This window comes from Ascaphus truei, chromosome 2 (genome assembly GCF_040206685.1).
Source record: "Ascaphus truei isolate aAscTru1 chromosome 2, aAscTru1.hap1, whole genome shotgun sequence".
Classification (NCBI taxonomy): Eukaryota; Metazoa; Chordata; class Amphibia; order Anura; family Ascaphidae; genus Ascaphus; species Ascaphus truei.
In genome coordinates, this window is record NC_134484.1 from 192,569,358 (window position 1) to 192,591,482 (window position 22,125).

A 22,125-nucleotide genomic window follows, 5' to 3' on the forward strand; every position below is an offset into this window, starting at 1 on the left:
AAACACTGCAATAGTGTGTTACCCAGGGATATGCTATGGTTTACAAATTGAGAGCATTTATTAAAATTAAACAATTATAACATAACATGGAATATGAATCAATTAATAGATCAATCGAATAAGAATGATAAAACTTCCAAGCACTGAAGCTATAGGAAGATGTGCTGCTCCGCCGTAGGCAAAATTGAAATCCTACTCACCGGACATGAGTAGGACATGTGCAAAGGTTTAGGGTCTTTTCCTCCAGAAGACACCGCTCGCTGTGGGGTCTGTTGATGCGGGGGGGACCGGCTTCAATGCTCGTATACTCGCGGATTAATTGCCGCCAGAGTTCACTCGATCGTCTCCTCCGATGACGTCACCGCATGGATTTGGAGCTACGGTGTCCCTGAGTGGCCAAAAACCTGTCCAACGCCACAGCGAGCGGTGTCTTTCTACAATAAAGAAGATTTTTGCCAGACCTGCTATCACCTTTCTTGCTGTGCGTTGCATCAACAAACTCTGTCTTGTCTGAGCCTTGCCTGTCTTGTCCTGTGTTGCCTGACCTTGTTTGTTTTTTAGATTCCGTACTTCTCCGCTCCTGACCCGGCTTACCAATGACGATCCGTACCTCTCCTGACCCCGGCTTACCCATGATGATCCGCACCTCTCCAATCCAGACATTGGCAAAAGTACCTGCAATGATCCATACCTCTCCAATCCAGACCTCAACAAGTATCACTGACCATCCTGACCTCTCCTACCCCGGCCCGGCTTCCTCGACCTATCTACACTCCAGACACACCCACACGGCTGTGGGTTGGAGTTTATCAAATCCCCACCTTGGCCTCATGGTAATGCCTCATTTGTGATGAGCACATCACTACAGTATGCTCAGCCCAACAAACATGAGCCCCGCTGAGGTGGGGCGAGTCTTGAGCATGCACGCCAGCATGTTCTCGAAGATTGAGAAATATTTAGAGTAGAACGACCGACGCATGGACTTATTACAAGAGTATCTCCTGTTTCTCACGGTCCGGGCACAAACCCTCCTCCTGCCCCTTCGGGTCCTGCTGCCACCATGTCTATTATTATGCCTATGACCCTGACAACCAAACTATAACTTCCGACACCCAATCGTTACACGGGAGATCCCCATGGATGCAGAGGGTTTCTTAATCAATGCTTTATTAAGTTCAAAATTATGCCTTCGTGTTTTCCTTCTCAAAGATCCAAGGTGGCGTATTTTGCTACTCACCGATGATGCACTGGCCTGGGCTTCCCCCATCTGGGAGCAAAGATCAGACCTTACTCAGGACATAGGACTATTCGCCTGGGAATTCTGCTGTGTCTTTGACATACTTGGTAGCAAGATAACTTCTGCTTCCTCTCTTTTTCAAATTTCCCAGGGATACCATCCTGTCGCTAGATATGCTCTTGAGTTTTGTACCATCGCTGCTGAAACCAGATGAATAACGAGTCGTTATCAGCTGCCTTCTGGCAAGGCCTCTCTGAGATATTAAAGGATGAACTCGCTGCACAAGAGCATACTACTGATCTCGAGGAGCTGATCGTTATCTGCATCCGCGTTGAAAAACGTTAGAGGAAAGAAGGTCCGAAAGATCTCGCCTGTTCACTCCAAGAGTGTCTTCTCCCCATTGAGCACACAGGAATCTTTTTACCCCGATATCCCTGAACCTATGCTGCTAGGTGGTAATAAGTTGTCTGCCATGGAGAAACAACACCGACGCAATGCCAGACTCTGTCTGTACTGTGGAAATCCCGGTCATCTGGTACTTCATTGACCCCAGAAGGCGGGAAACGCCAGCTCCCAATGAGTTCCAGGGGAATCACATTGGGAACACCTTCTTCATCCCCTATCACAGCGAAACCCCCTACCAGGATTTTGCTTCCTGTTAGCTTACCAGCGAGGGATTCCACGTTTCTGCACTGGCTTTTGTGGATTCCGGTTCGGGAGGTAATTTTGTCGATCAAAGTTTCGCCGAAAGGAATAAGATCCCTCTTATACGGAAGAGATGCCCGGTGGGATTGGGAGCCATTGATGTTGACATCTGCAAACAGCATTTATCTCCCTACAGACCATCCTCCTTCATCTTCATACTGGCGAGGATCATACAGAGGAGATCCAGATGGATGCAATACACACCCCTTCAGTAGATGTGATTCTTGGTCTCCCATGGCTGCAACTTCACAATCCATGCATCAATTGGTTTGACAAGGACCATGTCCTGTGGAGCCCCCTCTGCTCCAAGAACTGTATCCCCCAAAAGTATCTGTGGGGTCTTTAATCCCAATGAAGTAAAGGTAAAATTGCCTGAGGTCTACGCTGAATTTCGCAACGTGTTTGATAAAGCTAGATCTGAGGTCTTACCCTGCATCGTCCTTTCGATTGTCCAATTGATTTGCTTCCTGTATCGGTACCTCCCAGGGGAACTTCTTATCCACTTTCTGTCACCAAGATTAAGCTATGAAGGAGTATATCCATGCAAATTTACAAAAGGGTTTTATTCGTAAATCCTCTTCTCCAGCCGGTGCAGGGTTCTTTTTTGTGAAGAAAAAAGATGGATCACTACGACCCTGTATTGACTACAGTGGTCTTAACAAGATCACCATTAAAAACCGCTACCCTTTACCATTGATTCCAGAAATCTTCGACCGCCTCCAAGGAGCCAACATCTTTACTAAATTGGATCTTCATGGGGCCTACAATTTGGTAAGGATTCGCCAAGGCAACGAGTGGAAAATGGATTTCAATAACCGTGACGGCCACTATGAATACCTTGTCATGCTCTTCGGTCTCTGTAATGCCCCTGCAATCTTCCAAGACTTTGTTAACAAGATTTTCAGAGATCTGCTCAATCAATTTGTGGTCATTTATCTGGACGACATAATGACCTTTTCTAAATCCTCACAGGAACATGTCAGCCTTGTTAAACAGATACTGTACTTCTATGCCTACGGGAAAACCATTTGTATGCCAAGCTGGAAAAATGTCACTTCCGTCAAACTTCCACAGCCTTCCAGGGATATAGCATTGCTAACATGTGTGTTCACCATAGATCCAGCTAAGTTAAAGGCGGTTCTGGATTGGCCTTGTCCCACTACCCTCAAGGCTGTAAAGCGCTTCCTGGAGTTTGCAAATTATTACCGCAGGTTTATTAAAAATGTCTCCTCAGCAGTAGCCCCGATCACAGCTCTAACTAAGAAAGGTGCGGATCCTGTTTCATGGTCACTGGCAGCTAATCAAGCTTTTCATCACCTGAAGACCGCCTTCGTTTCTTCACCCATTCTTATCCATTCAGATTCCAGGCTACCGTTCACCTTGGAGGAAGATGCGGACATTGGAGCCGGTGCTATTCTCTCTCAGAGGATGAACCCTCAAGCCAAACTCCATCCCTGTGCTTTTTTTTTTTTTTCGAAAAAAATTCTCCAGCGGAACAAAATTATGACATCGGCAACCGGGAACTCCTAGCAATCAAATTAGCTCTGGAGGAAGTGAGACATCTTTTGGAAGGTACGGAGAACCCCATCACTATTCTCACCGACCACAAGAATTTGCTTTATATCGAGGGTGCTCGACGCTTAGGGGCTCATCAAGCCAGGTGGTCACTTTTCTTTTCAAGATTCAATTTTATTATCTCTTTTCTTCTGGGTTCTAAAAATATCTAGGCTGTGTCTCTCTCGCGCCAGTTCCTGGTAGATGACAAAACCGAGGATCAGCAGAAACCTATTCTTCTCCAAATATATTCTTTCTACCAAAACGTTTGATGTCTTAAAGGACATTGTACAAAGCAATCTCACATTCCGAAGGACCACATAGTTTCTGATGGTCGATTTTTTACCCCAACCACCTCATCGGAAGAAGGTTCTTGAATGGAGTTACTCTTCTAAGCTTTCAGGACATCCAGGTACTAGAAGGAACACTGATCTCGTGGAGCGGACCTTTTGGTGGCCCGGTATGCAAAAGGACATCAAAGAATTCGGTGCTGCGTGCCCGACATGCGCTCGGAATTAGACTCCCCTGAATAAACCACCAGGACTCCTTCGACCACTTCCCATCCCGGATCATCCATGGACACACTTGTCCAAGGACTTCATAGTCAAACTGCCAGTATCTAAAGGGATGAACACCATCTTAATTGTGGTAGATCGCTTTTCTATGCAGTCTCATTTTATTCCATTAAAAGGTCTTCCCAACTCTCCCAAATTGGCAGACATCTTTATCAAAGCAATCTTTCACCTCCACAAGTACCATTGGTCATAGTCTCCGACAGAGGGTCACAGTTCATATCCAAGTTCTGGGGCTCCTTCTGCCAGCAACTAGGAATAGTGCTACATTTTTCTTCAGGGTATCATCCCCAAACCAACGGCCAGACTGAGCGAACTAACCAGTCCCTGGAGCAATATATCCGGTGTTTCATTACTGATACTCAGGACGACTGGTTTGAGCTCCTCCCCAGGGCAGAATTCGTGCATAACAATTTGCACAACGAATCCACCAAAGAGTCGCCCTTCTTCAATAATTATGGATTTCACCCATTACTTCTACCCATCTCTACTTCCACTTCCGGGGTACCAGCAGCAGATGACAGAATCAATAGTCTTCAAAAGCTGTGCAGAAGGATCCAAGGGAATTTCAAATGGTAAATACCAGACAGAAGGCACAGGCAGATCGTCACCGAAGAATGACCCAAGAGTTTAAACCAGGAGACAAGGTGTGGCTGTCATCTAAAAACATCAAACTCAAGGTTCCTACGCTGAAACTGGCACCAACAGATGCAGCCACGAGTATTAGAACACTTGCCTGGGAGAGTTCTGGGGCAGTCTCCAGGTAAATGCTGCAACATTGTCTGAACATTGTATTGGTTATCTGATCTTCAAAAGACAAATAAATCTTTTTTTTCACTGTTAGAGGTGGTTAGCTTTTCTCATGATCAAGATTATTATGTCTTTATAGTTTTGTGTCAAAAATTTGGTGTCAATTTGTTTGTATGCAGTTTATTTTTTGTTTTAATCATTCACTCCTACAATGGGCGCTTTTTTGCGTATTTGGTGGGTGGTTCCTTTGGGCCGCGGATCAGCCTCAAAAAGGCAAATCCGCAGTTTCAGATTTTTATATTTTAGCCTGTACATGGATGAATCTGTGGAGGGGGAGGATATCTCATTCTGCGTATTAATCCGTGTGTGGTTTTTTACCAATCCAAGCATGGATCGGATTCTTAAAACTCCATTCGGATTGTCCAATGGAGGATTTTTTAGTGGCCAATTCGCAGACGGATTTTGGCCTAAAAAATCCGGGAAATTCCAGAGAACGGATTTGCCTGGTTCACTCATTTCTACTTACAATGTGATGCTTAATTCTAAAGATCTGAAGTACTGAAGTAATCTACTCAGCAGCACTGCATTACCTGTTACTGCAGTGAGTTCATAGCTTTTTACTGGTTTAATTGCTGTATTATGTGGCAATTGGCAGACAGCTAGGTACTGCTGCTTAAAAAAAGTTGGAAGCAATTTGTGTTTACAGTAGCTCCTACTGGTTCTAACTTCTGGGCATTCCTAAGCATTAATAGCTGGATTTAGATAAATCAGATTGCTAGTTTGCTAAAAATTCAAGCCTAAAATTAAGGAATAATCCTTAAAGAACACTCAGTGTGCTTATCCCTTTGGTCATCAAGGGGTTATAGGGTCATATTTGGACATTGAAGGTCATATCAACAGGGTAATTGTGAGAATGCTCTACATGCGACCTGCACTTCAATTTAGGAACTGTCAACTGATTTCAGAGTTTAAGAACAGTTTTGTCCAGATTAGCACCTACCCACCATCCTATTCTTATATTTCTAGCCCTTCTTCCCTAAATACAAAGATAAAGACTGCAAATCACATACTGCAAACACTAAATACAACACTAAGTTACAGACTGCTGAAAATCGGTATCCTCTTACCAACAGGTTTATTGCTCTCTGGATGCTACAGAGAAATTTCTGCACAGCTGAAGTTCATTCCATCTAAAGCCTCTCTCTCTCTCTTAACACACCATGGCCCTGACTAAGCAGCAAGCCTTTGGCAGTCAGGGTCCATCCTTGCAACCTCAACCAAGATGGCCGTGATCTGTGGATACTTCTCTTTAACCAAGATGGACGAATTAAGGAAGTAGCTTCTTTATAAAGGCTTAGCCCAGGTGTAGTCAATATCTGTCTCCATCTAGGCTGAGGGTGAGTAAAGCCTCTTCCTGTATTTCAGCCATCTTGGTTGAGGCAACGTGTCCACAGTTCACGGCCATCTTGGATGAGGTAAAGTTAGCACCTCAGGGATGCGCCAATACCAAAGGGGAACGGTCCTTACAGGCACCAGCCAAAGGGCATCTAAAGGGTGGATGCCATTTGCAGCCATTCACTGCTGTTTGTACACTGTACCTGCCAACACCCCGAACTGGAAACACTACAGCTTCCTGTTAAGTAATAACTTTTCACGATTGTGCTCGCCACAAACCGGGACCGGACCGCGGGGCTGAGGCTGGGTTATGAAATCACCGACCTTATACCGCGCAGACTGGTCCGGAGTGCGCAGTTCATAGTCAAACAGGCCGGGTTCAGGACTGGAGATAACAGCATAGTTGTTGGGCAAGCCAGAGTCGGGGTAGGAGATATCCGGGTAGTCGTAGTTCAAGCAGGGAGTCGGCAACAGGAAATCAAGCTGGTCCTTTTGCGTCAGCGCAATCGCTGCAGGTCGGGAACGAGGTTTACGCGAGTGGCGTCCACGACCCATGGCTCCGGTCTAGGAGAGGGAAGACTGACCGCAATAGGCACACCACCAGGCAGCACTAGTAACCCCGTGTTACAGCGCAAACGAAGCAGGTCTGTAAGAACCAGGAACTCAGGAACTCAGGAACTCAGCGTAGCAGCAGCAGGCCTGGAGGAAACTGGACGAGTACAACGAACTGGAACAAAAACAGAGATACGTAACGAAAGAACAAGGCTTGTGGCAGAAACACAGGTAACATCCCATAAGGATCTATGCTCGGCAAGGAAGTGAAGCCAAAGCAGAATATTTAAAGCGACAGTGACCAATCCGGACGAGGGGCATGGTGGAGGCGTGTCGAGGAGCTGCTCGTGAGTGGCTGAGAGACCAGGAAGTAGGGGAGCACAGCTGAGAGTCTGTAACACCAGTGCCAGAATCCAAGATGGCGACGGCAGAGTTCAAGGTATGCACTGGGCGGCGGCATGGGTGGCGACGGGGGGCAGGGGCAGCAGCCACTGCAGTACTGGTAGTGGGTAAGGAGGGGTCACACCACAAGGGACGTGGCCCCCGATTCCTTACATAACTTCAGTACCCTCTCAGCTTTAGACTACTGTCACATTGCTATCCCTTTTTTTATCTCTTTCAATTGCACTTTTGCCTCTATCCATAGTGTAGCTTCTAAACATTGTCCCATAAACCCTCCTTCCTAATTTTCCATTCACTACTGACATTTCCCTCATTTTTCTGCCATCAACTCCATCTGCTTCTTACATCACATCCTCATCACTCAAAAAAATCCAGCAACTCCCTCTACTACTCTATCGTCTAATTATTACTCCTATTCTGTGGTGACATATTTCCTAATTCTGGACTTATCCACATACAGTACCAATCCTTTCACGTTTTCAGGCTCTCCCAGACATCCTGCTCCTAGCCATAGTTCATTTCTCTGACCACCGTGTGTGCTGCTGGTTTCTGTCTGCTCTGGGGTTCATCTGTCTGCCTGTCTCCTCTTGTTACTCCTGTCCTCTGTTCTTATAGTTCCTATTTCCTGTTCCTTCCTTGCCTTTGTTTTGTGTCAGACTCCTTATGCCCATGATTCTGCCTCTGTTCCGTGTTGGAGTTGTGTACATTATTAAAGACCCTTGCTGGTAATCTGGCTTGTCCCTGTTTGTTCCCGCCTGCCTGATCTCAGTCCCTGCTCCCTAGTCTTAGTTTCTGCTCCCTTGTTCTACTCCTGACTTCCTGTTGCCAAACTCTGCTTGTGACCCCAATAATCCTTGCCTGCTCCCCGCTGTTCCGGCCACCGAGGTCCTACCCGCTCCAGGAGTCCCCTGTGACAGAAAAACAAAAGCCACTTTCTGACTCGCTGCAACAGATCCATTCCCCTGCCTGCTTCAGCAAACCCCTTCCACTTGCATTGGTTTGAAGATAAGTACTTTTTTTGGTGTTTAAAAATCCCATTTTGGGATCCTGAAGGTTTTTGTTGCAGCAAAGGGTTCTGCAGGGTTTACGTTGTGCCACTTTTCTCCCTGAGAAGAATTTCCCTTTAAAAAAAAAACAAAAGCCTTCCCTACAGTACCTATTTCGCCATTTCAGACTCAGACTTTCAGACTTTTATTCCCCGGACAAGGCTTGTCCCTCCCTGCATTTCTGGGTGGGCCACTGCAAATTTTCTTGCTTTTGATTATCCTTGCTTGGGTATATCACTGCTGGTTCTCAGGGTCCATTTCCAAAAGAAAAAACTGCTCTCATTATTTATTTTTTTGCTGCATGCTCTTATTCCCCCCAATCTGTGATATTCCTGTGCTTGATTCTAAAAGTTTCATATGTTACTGCAAGTTTCTCTCTTAGATTCTCGCCACCTGTGATATTCCTATGCCTAATTCTAAAGTTTCAGATATAACTGCAAGTTTCTGTCTAGGGTTTCCCCTGCAATTTGATACTTCTATCTCTTATGCTAAGGTCTCAAATCTTAAGGTCAGTTCTCTTATCTTTTTGTCTCCCGGTTTATATCTATTTCTGTTGTTCGTTCCTATGTTTATGCTTTAAAGACACATTTCCTCTTTGCTGGTTTCTTGGGAATTTTGGTTTCCCCATATCTGAAGCTATGGCTCCCACTTTGAAAACAGTCTTGAGCAATACATATGAACACAGATTCTTCAGAGTTTCTCAAGGAAAAGAGAAAGAAGAAAAAGAAGGGTGTCTGTTCAATTAAAGTAGAAATTGCAGAAGGAATTAAAGATTACCTTTTAACCTCAGGAAAACCTGCGTTAGAAGAGAACAGAAATATGCTGCAGCCTTAGGTGACTAACAGAATCATCCCAGACTAATGGAAAAGAAAGAGGACGCCTTTAACCAAGGTAAAAGAGCTCTAACCCAGGCATCTCAATTCCCAAGGACTGAGATAGATTGCCTCTATGGACAACTAAATAAAGAGCAAGAGGCCAAGGATGCACTACAGAAGTGTCTATCCACAGCAATTGCTAAATGTGTTTTAGAGGAGAAAGAGAACCATCAGTTGAAGAGTGACCTGGTTATCATGTCAAGTAAGACAAATGAGGAAAAGTTAGAGCACTACTGTGCACAGTGAAAAAAGGGGAAAAAAACTGCAAGAGAGTGTGTATCCCATAAAAGAAAATATTTTATGGATCAAGACATCAAAACACAAATGAGCCAACGGGCCCCCACCAACGTGTTTCGAGCGGAACGCTCTTTATCAAGCACAGATGTGAGTAATTTACTCTTATACACCTTTTATTGTTCCACATCGATGTACATCTGACTGGACACTAGCTAGTGGGAGTTGTTACTTATCGTATAGTGGAACTCCATCCAGCTACTCAATTCATAGTGGATTTAGATGTTGATCTTCATGTGACCATTGGTCATTTATGTGATACTCCAAGGACTCACCCAGTGAGGAATTAGTTCATTCAGGCTTACATTAGCCATTGATCTTTGTTCAAGAGCACCATACAGCTTTTTTTTCTATCATGTCAAGTAAGTTGCAGGAGGTATATACTGATGTTGCCCAGGACCAGAGCTCTGTTAATCAACTTAACACAACACTGGAGATATCTCTGAAGGAAATTGACAGGCTTAATCCAGAGCGTGAAGCCTATCAAAAGGATATTCACAGGTGTAGTACAGGAGGGGATTTGCTACTTAAACACAGAGATACGTTCTGAGAGAGAGGCCTTTGAAGGGTTAAATAGTAGGTTTGAAACTGTAAACCAAATGAGCAAGAACTTATTTGTCCAAGTCAATGAAGGCGATAAAAGACTCCATGAATTAGGAGAGGAGAAGAGATTATTGATAGAAGAAAAGTCGAGGATGCAATTGACACTGGAAAAAGCAGAGTATGCCTTGAAAAGGGAAAAGGATCAGTTGGAGAGTGACAGGGTGATCTTGTCAAGTACGCTGGAGAAGGCCTACACTTATTCTGCCCAGTACAAGAGTTTCATGGATCAAGTTGGCGCAGTGCTGGAAGCATCTCAGAAAGAAGTTCACAGGTTTATTACCGAGCTGAAACACTCTCGCCACGGTCTAGACACAGAGCTGTGTACAGTGAGGGATGCTTATGAGATGGTCCTAAGGGACATAGACAGTAAAGAAAGAGAAAATAAACCTGAAGGAAGAGGTTATGAATCAGACTAGTCAGGTCAGTGAAGCGACTGAGAACCTTCACCAAGCCCAAAGAGTAAGGAAACAATTGGCTCAGGAAACGTTAGACATAGACAGCACTGCAGAACGCATACAGATTTCTGCAAGAAGAACATGTTTCCCTGGAGCAGAACACACAAGCAGAAAATATGCTGCAGAGCCAGCTGCAAGAACTGCGTGCGAGTATGTGGACACCAAGGAGAAACAGGTGGATGCTGACAAGAAGCAGTGAGTTCTGCTGGTAGAAAGTATCCAGACTGCTAACAAAGTAAAAAAATACTACAAGAGCATTTGAGTACCCAGTGTGTCCCCAGACAGCAGCATGAGGAGCTGAAGGCCACACTGAGCATAACCAGAGCCTCGCTAGAGGAGGAGCTTAGAGGCCAGGTAACTCTGTATAAGAGGGAGCACGAGGTGGTCCATAAACTGAAGCAAGAGCTAGAGGAGCAGAGACCCTACTTCATCCCCAACAGTCAGTACACCCAGGAGAAAGAAACCTGGAAAAAACAAGCTGCTGGGACTCTAGCAGTCAGGAGCCAGGTGCCACACACCTTCACACGCAGGCGCACTACTCCCCTACCTGCCCTGACGGCCGCTGATGGAGCCCAGCACTCGCGCGCTCCCATGCGCACATTCCCACACTTCTTCCGCGCATGCGCGCGGCTCCTCCTCACGCTGGACAGCGTCCTCGCGCAGGCGCATGCGGGCTGGGGTCACAGTGGGAGTTCCCGCCTCCGGATCACGGCGCACACTCCCTGTGCGCAGCACACGTGTGTGACGCACGCGCCACGCACCCAAGCTCCGTGGCAAAAGGCACTGATTGCCTCAGCACTCTCACCTGGCTTCCTTACCATAGCCTATCACAGGCTCTGCACGAACATGCCCCGGTTCCGCCTCCTGCTCCTATTGGGCTGTCTTATCTATTTAGGCTCAGCAGTGCCACTGGCACATTGGCTGAGCATAAGCTTCCTGTTCCTGTGCTTACCTCTCTTGTCTTCTAGATATCCTGCCTTGTCTTGTTTGATCTCCCGTGTACCGACCTTGGCTTGCCTTTGGACCACCGCCTCTCTGGAACCCCGACCTTGGCTATCCTCGACCCTCCGCAACTCTCCATCCTGAACTCGGTTCTCGGACCTCGACTATTCTACCTTCTCCAGCACCGACCCCAGTGACTAGTACCTCCAACGTTCCGTACTTCTATTACCCTCATCTCGGCAAGTATTCACTACTCCACTACCCTCCCTGCTCCTGACCCGGCGCGAGCAACTACACACACTCTAGATCAGATTCCCGTGCCTGTCGGTGGTGTTTACTCTATTCCCACCTCAGTACCGAGGGTCTCGTCAAGTTTGTGGTGGGCACAGCGTGACACTAGCAAAATAATTGGCAGAGCTCCAAAATGTAATGAAGTATGCGTGCAAGCAAGCTCAGTATGAGCACAGTGAAGAGATGAAGGCCCTGAGAGGAGAATTGCAGGATGAACTCAACCAGGGGTCTCTCGCTGAGGAGTGGAAATTGCAGCACAGCCTAGAAATGGAAGAGCTAAAGCTGGCAGCTGAACACACATCCCAGTACCTCACAGTGCTGCAGGCACAGATCACTGAGCTCAAGATACAGCTCACCAAAAAGAGAAGAGTGAGAGAAAGTGTCCGTCCGTCAAGTGGCCGAATTGCTGGACCACACGTGAGAAGGCTCAGCTGCAGCTGGAGCTGGATAAGCTCCAGGAGGTGTACCAGGTACAAAGTCCAGTCAGAAATAAATAAAAGGAGAAAGAGTAAAGCCTTGCTCTGCATCAGCTGGGAGATGCCCAGGACATACTTGAAAACGAGAGGTAACTCCCAATGTATTACTTCCTGGTAAAATATTTTATAAATAAAATAAATAAATAAATAAATAATGTGGAACCGCGACTCAATTCCAGAGAACCTGAACTGGCAACTGCATTGAGTGGGAAAAGAAATGCAAAAGGACAGCTTCAAGAACTGAAAGCTCAAATAGCTGGTCTTAAATTCTCATTAAGTGATACCACAAACTGGCGGTCACAAAAAGAGACCACGGAGAGTGAACTCAATGTCTCCACTGACTCGTATGGAGAGTCTAATGCACCCATCCCTGATGCTCATGTTCCTGATGTCCATGCCCCTGCAATTGAGTTGAACGTACCCATCGGTAAGTTTCTGATTCCAAAATTAAAAAAAGATAAGTTGGTCACAAAAAGAGACCATGGAAAGTGAACTCTATGTGCCCACTGACTCGTGTGGAGAGTCTGGTGAGCCCGTTCCTGATGTCGTGTTCCTGAATTCCATGCCCCTGCATTTAAGTCAGATGCACCCACCTGGAGGTTCCTTGCAGTGCCCGATGGGCCAGTTACTGGTTCCTGCGCCATCGTAGTGGGCACAAGTGTTTTGCCCGTCGACAAACCACCAGAGGTGGGTCACCCTGAGTTCGCCTTTCATCAAGGCCTCCAGGAAGAGCATGGAGGATTGTCCAGAGAACGCTCTTGAGAGGGGGTGTAATGTTAGGCTCTCCCAGACATCCTACTCCTAGCCATAGTTCCTTTCTCTGTCCACCGGGTGTGCTGCTGCTTTCTATCTGCTCTGGAGTTCCCCTCTCTGCCTGTCTCCTCTTGTTGCTCCTGTCCTTATAGTTCCTGTTTCCTGTTCCTCCTTTGCCTTTGTTTTGTGTCAGACTCCTTATGACCATGCCCATGCTTCTGCCTCTGTTCCTGTTCGTGTAGGAGTCCTGTACATTATTAAAGGCCCTTGCTGGTAATGTGGTTGTCCCTGCTCCCTGGTCTCAGTTCCTGCTCCCCTGTCCTGCTCCTGCCTTCCTGTTGCTGTACCCTGCTTGTAACCCAAACAATCCTTGCCTGGTCCCCGCTGTTCCGGCCACCGAGTTCCTACCCGCTCCAGGAGTCCCCCGTGACACACGTCCCACAGCTTACTCCAAAGTCTCATTTTCACCATGCACTGCCAAGCACTTCGACCTCATCCCCATTTCACATCCCCCTTCCATTTCCTGTGTCCTATGAAATGCATGATCTGTCAGCAATAAACTTTCAGCTATCGATGATTTATTCAATTCAAACTCTCTCAACCTCTTAATCATTACACAAAATTGCTCACTAGTGTATATCAGACACCACCTCCCCTGCTGATATGGTGGAATTTCCATTATACACACCAGTAATAGGCAGGGCGGGAAAGTAGGCATACTACCTTCCCCATGCTGCACATTTCAGCATACCCCCTTCTCCCTCCCTCCCTGTCTTTCTCATCATGAGATTCTTGCTGTCCATCTCTTTCCTCCCCCCTCCCCCTTCCTTCTATGTTGCTGTCATCTATTGCACTCTTAGACAAACTCAAGTTCTTAACAACCTTTACACCTGGGTTCCTCACTTTCTCTTTTATGACGCACCTATTGTCATCCTGGGAGACTCTAACATACCTATTGACAATCCTAATGCCACTTCACCTGCCCATTTTCTCTCTTTAACCTCCTCCTTTGGACTATTCCCAGTTGACCACCTCTCCTACTCACTACGATGTGAACTCCCTTGACCTGGTTTTCCCCCATTTTCTGCTCAGTCTCTACACTCTCTTCCCTCTCTCTGATCATAACCCCCTAACCTTTATCCTCATTCTATCCTCTGCACTCTCCACAACACCTGCTTCCACACAAACATACAGAAATTTACATAGTCTACACCCCCTCCAATTATCAATATCTCCTCTCCCGTCTTTAACCTTTCCTGCGTAGACCTAGCAACCTCTCTACATAACTGTACACTTTCATTAGCCTTAGACAATACATTTTCTACTACCACACACCATCCCAACAATTTAAGCCACAACCATGGCACACAAACATTACCCAATATCTCCAAAAGTGCTCACGCGCAGCTGAAGTTTTGTGGAGAAAAATCATTCTCTAATGTCGATTTCCTCTACTATAAAATTCATACTCTCCTCCTTTATTATAACACTGTCCTTTCCCTTACCAAGCAAACCTATTTTTTTCTTATACTAACTCTGTCCTCTAACCCTCAATACATATTTGCCACCTTTAACTCCCTTCTCTTCCCAACATCACCTGTACCCCTTTCTGCCTTCATGGCCCAAGACCTTACCACTTACTTCACAGATAGGATTAACTGCATCATACTTAACATCTCTTCGTGTCAGACTCCACCTGCTACCTCCCTTTACAAACCTAAATCCACCCTCAGCTACTTTTTGCCTGTGACTGAGGATAAGGTCTCTGTACTCCTGATCATTTCACCCTAGAAACTGTCCTCCTGATCCTATTTCCTCTGCTCCATTTCTGGCACACTAAGCCCCACCCTAACCCACCTTTTTAATATCTCATTTCCAGCACAATCTGTCAGGAATCCACTCCTGGGTTTGGCTGGAGCCCATCCACCTGGAACTTTGCAGGTTCCAGACAAACTATTCCCTGCTTCTGCAATCACCTGCCTCCTGCTGCCTCTGTGCAGCTCTGGCCTGATTGGCCTCCTCTGCTATTTAGTTCCTGCCCTGCCCTCAGGAAGTTGCTGGACATAGACTTTGCAATCCAAGTTGCAAGTAACTGTGCTTGTCACAGACTCCCTGTTTGGCCTGCTGGGCCTCCTTGTGCCTTGTATCCTGCTTCCAGTCGCCTGCATCCAAAGGCCTTCTTGCATAGCAGCCCCAGCGCTGCTTTCCTTGTTCCTGGTAGACTTCGCCTTCGCCGCGCTGTAGCGGCTACGCTGGTTTCCCCACCAGCGTTTCCTGTGGCGTGTCTGCACCTCTGGTTCCTGCTTCCTCCAAGTGGAGTTTACTCCTTGCCTTTTCCTGACGCACTGCAGCACCTTCGATGAAACATCTCCGCTGCAGTGGCTTCTCTCAAGGTTCTAGCCTCCTGTGCTGAAGTACCTTCACCCAAGATTTCCTGTTGATGACCTCGGCTTGTTTCCTCGACCACCGCTCCTGTACCGCCTGCCTTGACCCCTGCCTGGATAACGTTAACCCTACTTTCTCCAATCCTGACCTGGTTATGTCTGATTATGGAATCCGCACTCCGGACCTGACTCCGTGGCTTAAGGTCGGTGCTTATACATCCCCACCTCAGCCCCGCGGTCCGGTACCAGTTTGTGGCAAGCACGTACGTTACACAATCCCATCTTCCTTTAAACATGCACTCATTATGCTCATTCTAATGAAACCTTCTCTTGACACAGTCTCCCTCTCTAACAACTGCCCTATCTATCTTCTCCCCTTTGCCTCTGAGCTCTTTGATCAGCTTGTATACAACTGCTTGATTTACTTTCTCTCCTCCAACTCTCTGGTCAACTGTTTGCAATCTGGTTTCCACCATCTACACCACACTAACAAAAGTGGCAAATTACCTACTCAGCTAAGTTTATGGGTCACTTCTCCTTACTATTTATCCTTTTTATCACTGTCTTCTCCTGCACACTCTCCACTCCATTGGCCTGTGTGATGCAGCCCTCTCCTGGTTTACATTCTACCTATCCAACCACTCCTTCTGTGGTGTCTCCTCCTCTTTACTCCTTTCTGTTGGGGTGCCACAAGGCTATGTCCTTGGCCCTCCGCTCTTCTCACTCTATAACTTTTCTCTATGTGAACTAATACAATCTTTTGGCTTTCAGTATAATCTCTATGTTGATGACACACATATTTACCTGCAATCACCTCCTGCATGTCCCACCATTGCCTGATGCTTAACATGTCGAAAACAGAACATTCTCTTTCCCCCTTCCACTGCCACCCCTACACCAAACTTCTCCATTACTGTCAACAATACCACAATCTCCTCAAAACCCCAAGCCCCCTGCCTTGGGGTCTTTGACTCTGCCCTCTCCTTCATTCTTCCCATTAAATCCCTCACTAAATCCTGCCATTTCCACCTCTGAAATATTGCTATTTTCTCACTTGTAATGCAACTAAAATCCTAATTCACTCATCTTGTCCCGCCTTGACTACCGCAACCTTCTCTTAGTTTGAATTCCCCTTGTCCACCTGTTCTAGCTCCAATCCGTCCAAAATGCTGCAACCATCTACTGTACCTCACGCACAATTCCACTTCTGATGCTCCTCTATGCAAATCCCTGCACTTGCTTTGTCTATCCTCTAGAATCACATTTAAAACCCTAAATCGGACTTACAAAGCTGTCAATGACACTGCCCCCCTTAAATCTCAGCCCTCGCCTCCAAATATATTCTAAATATCTCCTATGTTCTGCCCATAACATTCACCTCTCCACCTGCCTTATTACTTCCTTTACTCCTGGCTACAAGACTTCTCCCATGCTGCGCACTCTCTCTGGAACTCCCTGCCACATACAATCAAACTGCTCCCCAGCATTCAAACATTTAAAAACTCCCTGAAAACTTACATTTTCAATGAAGTCTATCTGGTATATCTCCAACATTAAAGTTAAAAGGGTGCCACGGGGATTACGAGTAAGTAAAAAACCCTCCTTCGATTTACACGAGATAGAGTTCACAGTGAGGTGGGAAACCATATTAGACACGTGCGGTAATGACCGTATGAAACTTTTAATAGAACATCATCAATTCACCCTCAAAACACTAGATGAGGAGATTAACGAAATAAGAGTAAGGCTAGAGCCACTGAAACATTGTCCCACATTCAAAGATAGGAACAAAAAACTCTCAGGAGAAATAGACACCCTAGAGAGAAGCCTCGAAATTTCAAAAAACTTAAAATTCAAAAGAGATGAAGAAGACTATAAAGAGGGCCTTAATAAGAAATGGGACAAGAGCGGCCAAAATAAACCTAACGAAAAAAGTAGGGATGGCAGCACACATACACCGAGAAGACCCAGATTCAACTCCACAGACTGTAAACCAACAGATCATGTGGGGAAAGAAACCCAAATTAACGACCCCCCCCCCTAACAGGACTAGCAAAGGGAGCCCAGAAAAACACATAGATAGGAAACAAGGAAAAGATAGAAGACCACCTAAGGAGCAAGAGGCAAACGATACCCATAGATATTACCACCAGGAGAGGCCCCGACACTATTGGGAAGGGGAGAGAAGATCTGACTATCGAGATAGAGGGGACTATCACCGTAGAGACTATCAGAGTCGAGAGGGACGCTACGGTTGGGACAACAGATCCCATTATGATAGGGAAGCGAGAGGGGAAAGACAAGAATGGAGAGGAGGAAGGGATGGACACAGGGATAGGAGGGAACATTCAAGATGGAGATAAAGGGAAGCAGAGAGAGTTAGGCGTCCAAGCAGATCACCAAACAGAAGTCCAGCATGGGAACGCACAAAGAAGGGAGCTACAGTGGCTTTTTAGTACAGGGCACACCACACCCCCACATGTCGAAACACAAACCATTAATTCCAGCAGACTCAGGGACGGAGGAAAGGAAACAAGGGAAAAAAAGAGAAAGAGAGGAAAGAGAGGTAGAAGGAGGCCCACAAAAGAAGCAAACGAAATAAAAGGGGTTTTTAACATTAGCAAAACTCAATTAACAGATACACAACTAAGTCTAATAGCACGGGGCATCAACTTCGCACCAGCAACCAGACCAAGTGGTTTTACCATGTTTATGGACACGAACACATTTTTGAGACAATTGACTATGAAGAAGTTTTTTATAAACAAAGACGCTCAGACTAGAGATATGATCAACACTACCCCGGTGGGAACAACAGAAAAGGAGACAGACAATTTCACACACTCAAAGTTAAGAGCGAAATCAAAGTTTAACCCCACCGGTAGTAAGGGACACCAGCTAGAGGTCTACCATCAGTTGATACTAGAAGACCTCGAAAAATTAACAACAAATAAAAAGAAATTTAGAGATAATCTAAGTAAAGAGGAGAAACAAGCACTTGAAGAATTATCAGAGAACAGGTCCATCACTATCAAGCCAGCAGACAAGGGCGGCGGCGTGGTAGTGATGGACACGGACTATTATCTTTTAGAGGTGAATAGAATTTTGGGGGATACGTCCACATACCAGGAATTGACTCAGAATCCAACAAGGGTTCACAAGCACGAATTAGACATTATCTTAGGCAAAGGTAAGGATCTGGGGATCCTCAACGATAAGGAATGGGAGTACATCCATCAGGATAACCCAATCCTACCTTTAATTTATTTCCTGCCAAAAGAGCATAAGTGTTTGGAAACCCCGCCAGGCAGACCTATTATATCGGGCATCGGATCACTAACACAGAACCTTTCAGAGTACCTAGATCATTTCCTACAAAAATATGCGACAGAGGGACGGTCATATCTCAAAGACACAACCCAAGTCATAAACATACTCAAAGACACACAGTGGCAAGATGATTTCATATTGGCAACATGCGACGTAAAATCCCTGTACACAAGTATTAGACACAGGGACGGCCTCGAGGCAGTCGATAGAATTATTATGAAGGACAGCTCAATTTTAGAAGAACAGCGCAATTTTATAACAGACAGTATTAAATTTATTTTAACCCATAATGCTTTCTGGTTCAATGGCCTTTTTACCTCCAGCTGTGCGGAACCGCGATGGGGACCAGGTTTGCACCCAGTTACGTCAACATTTTTTTGGCGGACTGGGAGGAAGCGAATATTTGGTCCACGCATCCTTATAGCGCAAACCTGGTCTCCTGGCACAGGTATATAGACGACATACTATTTATCTGGAAGGGGGAAGAGACAGAACTATTACATTTTATTAAGTACATAAACGATAACGACGTAAATTTGGAGTTTACCTCTGAACACAGCAAAACGAATATCAATTTTTTAGACCTAACTATTTACACAGACCATTCACCTATTAAAACCAAAACCTTTTTTAAACCCACTGATGCCAATAATTTTTTACTCACAACAAGTTGCCACCATCAGAAATGGCTTCGGAATATACCCTATGGCCAATTTAGGCGTATAAAAAGGAACTGCACAGATGACAGTACATTTAAGGACCAAGCCCAGATATTACAAGGGAGATTCAAAGATAGAGGCTATGAGCCAGACCTTATAAAATCAGCACTAGAAAAAACGAACAATTTAACACGTAGTGATTTATTGGGAACAAATGTCAAAGTTAAAAGTTCTGATTTTAACACACCGTTCATCACCACATATAATTCGGAAGCCAACAGGATACAACATATCATCAAACGACACTGGCATGTGGTACAAACAGACCCTGTTCTGAAAAACCACATCCCAGACGTCCCAAGAATAATCTTCAGAAAAGCCCCTTGTATAAAATCAAAATTAGCCCCTAGTGTCTTCAAGAAAGGGGAAGTGACTAAGACCCAAAATTGGCTACCTTCGCCAATGGGTTTTTTCAGTTGCTTTGGCTGTAAGGCTTGTAAACAAGTCACTAAAGGGGAGAAAATGGAATTTACCTCCAACATCACGAAAGAGGTTTTTAAAATTAAACAAAACCTAAACTGTCGCACAGATCACATTGTATACTTCCTGTCATGCCCATGTGGTCTCCAGTACGTGGGGCGTACTACAAGACCTTTGAGAGTCCGCGTGCTGGAACACATGGGCAATATCCGGAAGCAGCTAATGACACATAGCGTTTCCAGACACTTCAGCCTAGCCCATGGGGGTAATCCAGGAGCTTTAACCTATAAAGGGATTGAGAGAGTGGATGCCCACTGGAGAGGGGGGGGACAGGCTGCGTAAATTATGCCAACGGGAAACGTTCTGGATTTACAAATTAAAAACATTAACACCAAGGGGGATGAACATTGATATAGACCTGGGGGCTTTTATGTAACAGCTTTTTCTCGCCACAGCATATATGTATTCATCGTGGGAAACACTCCACATACCAGAATTCAGGCATGATAGGCCAATTGTATTAGGGAATTCTCCATCTCAAAAGCTGACACTGGGAGGGATTTATATTGAGTAGAGACATAACCCATTTCCACTCCTGGAATCACTGTACTTTTTGTCTATAGCCTTATTTTTTAAACTCTTTTAACCTTTTTTAAACTTTTTTAAACATTTCCAAATATTTTTAAATCTCTTTAAAAATGTTAATACATTTTATTGTGATTAATATGTATTCTATTTATAACACCTACAGCCACCTTGGCAATTGAATACACAATGAATATGAAAATACTAATATAGCACCAACTTTTATGGATATATTGTCTTTACCCTACCCTGTATTGATCCTATTCTAAATCTCATTTTTAACATTGTGTAAATGATATGTTTTATGACTGTCACAACTGTACAACAGTTAGATTAAATTGAAAGATAGTTAGATTGACATCTATACTATAAAATTATGTAACATAACGTAGTAAGCCACACTTTATAAGGATCACTTATTAATAAATATGTATTTTGTATCATGTATTATGTATTTTGCAACCATCAAGATATGTACTATATGCACCTTTTATTACCTCAATGACGGATGTACACAAATACCTGTCTATGTATTTTAGAATACCATGAGGGACTTATCTTAGCACGAGAACGACAAGGATCTATTACCATGCTTATCCAAAGTAAGAATATGAGAGAGATCACTATGATAACTATGGGACTACGGATCGATTTGCAAAGCGCATGCGCAGTAACTAATGCAGGAACGCTTTCAACCATGAAGGCGCAACCCGCTCACGTCATACCGGGCGCCCACCTCAGGAAGCGCACGCAACAATCAAGATGGCGGCTCTCCGACGTGCAGGGGGCCTGGAATCAATTAGCAATCACGGAGGACCGACCTGGGTCTATTTAAAGGGATTAGAACCCAGGCATTCTACTTTCCACGAGCCTGAGGAGGCCCTGTTTAGGGCGAAACGCGTAGCTCATCGTCATTGGAACTGTGCAACATTGAGAGAGGAACCAGAGGTGCTGTGGAAACACTCTTCATCCGGACGCGGAGATAAGAGACTTTGTGCCCACCAACCACCAAGAGATTCCTTTTGCTGTTGTATCTTCCCCTATAGAAGCAGCATTGGCTTCTTTGTTTTTATATTTCCCATCCCCTTACCGTTTTTATTAGTGTTTTACTGCTGATTTCTATGTATGCTAGTTTACAATAAAGTTATCACCACCCATAGCGCTAAGTGTCCCATAGCCACTGGAGCATCAAAGATATCTCTACGAGTGTGTACTCACACTGGCCCGTGTGAGTATTCTGATATATTCCACCATTTCCCCTTCCACCAGTTTTGAATGTTTGATCTCTGGTCAGTGGTTATTTGCTTACCCACCTGAAGACCTGTTATCCATACGGGCGTTGACAAGATAAGGATATAGGAGATCACTCACATTAGGCCGTGTGAGTGGAATATTACCCATCAGTATTTGACACATGCAATATTATATTGCTTCATCCCTTTACCGCAGCTGATCTGTGTTTGTATGTGCCTAATTGCCTTCTTTTATTGTTTATACTTACATCCACATGAGAGGCGAACCACAGTTAAGAATCCACCTATCTTGGTTTATCTGCCAAATGGAAAAGTTGACGAGTCTAGTTAACGACACTGGCACCAATTATCTCAAAGTATGGACGCCTTGGCTGGCGCAGACGGATATCCCCGGGGTTGAGAGGAACACAATCTGGCTGTGATAGATGAAGGTATGTTCTCCTTTAGGAGCGGAAACTCAGCTCACGACGATTACACAGACAAATAGACAGAACGCCTACAGAGGTGTTAAACTGGAGAGGACGCAACCCAC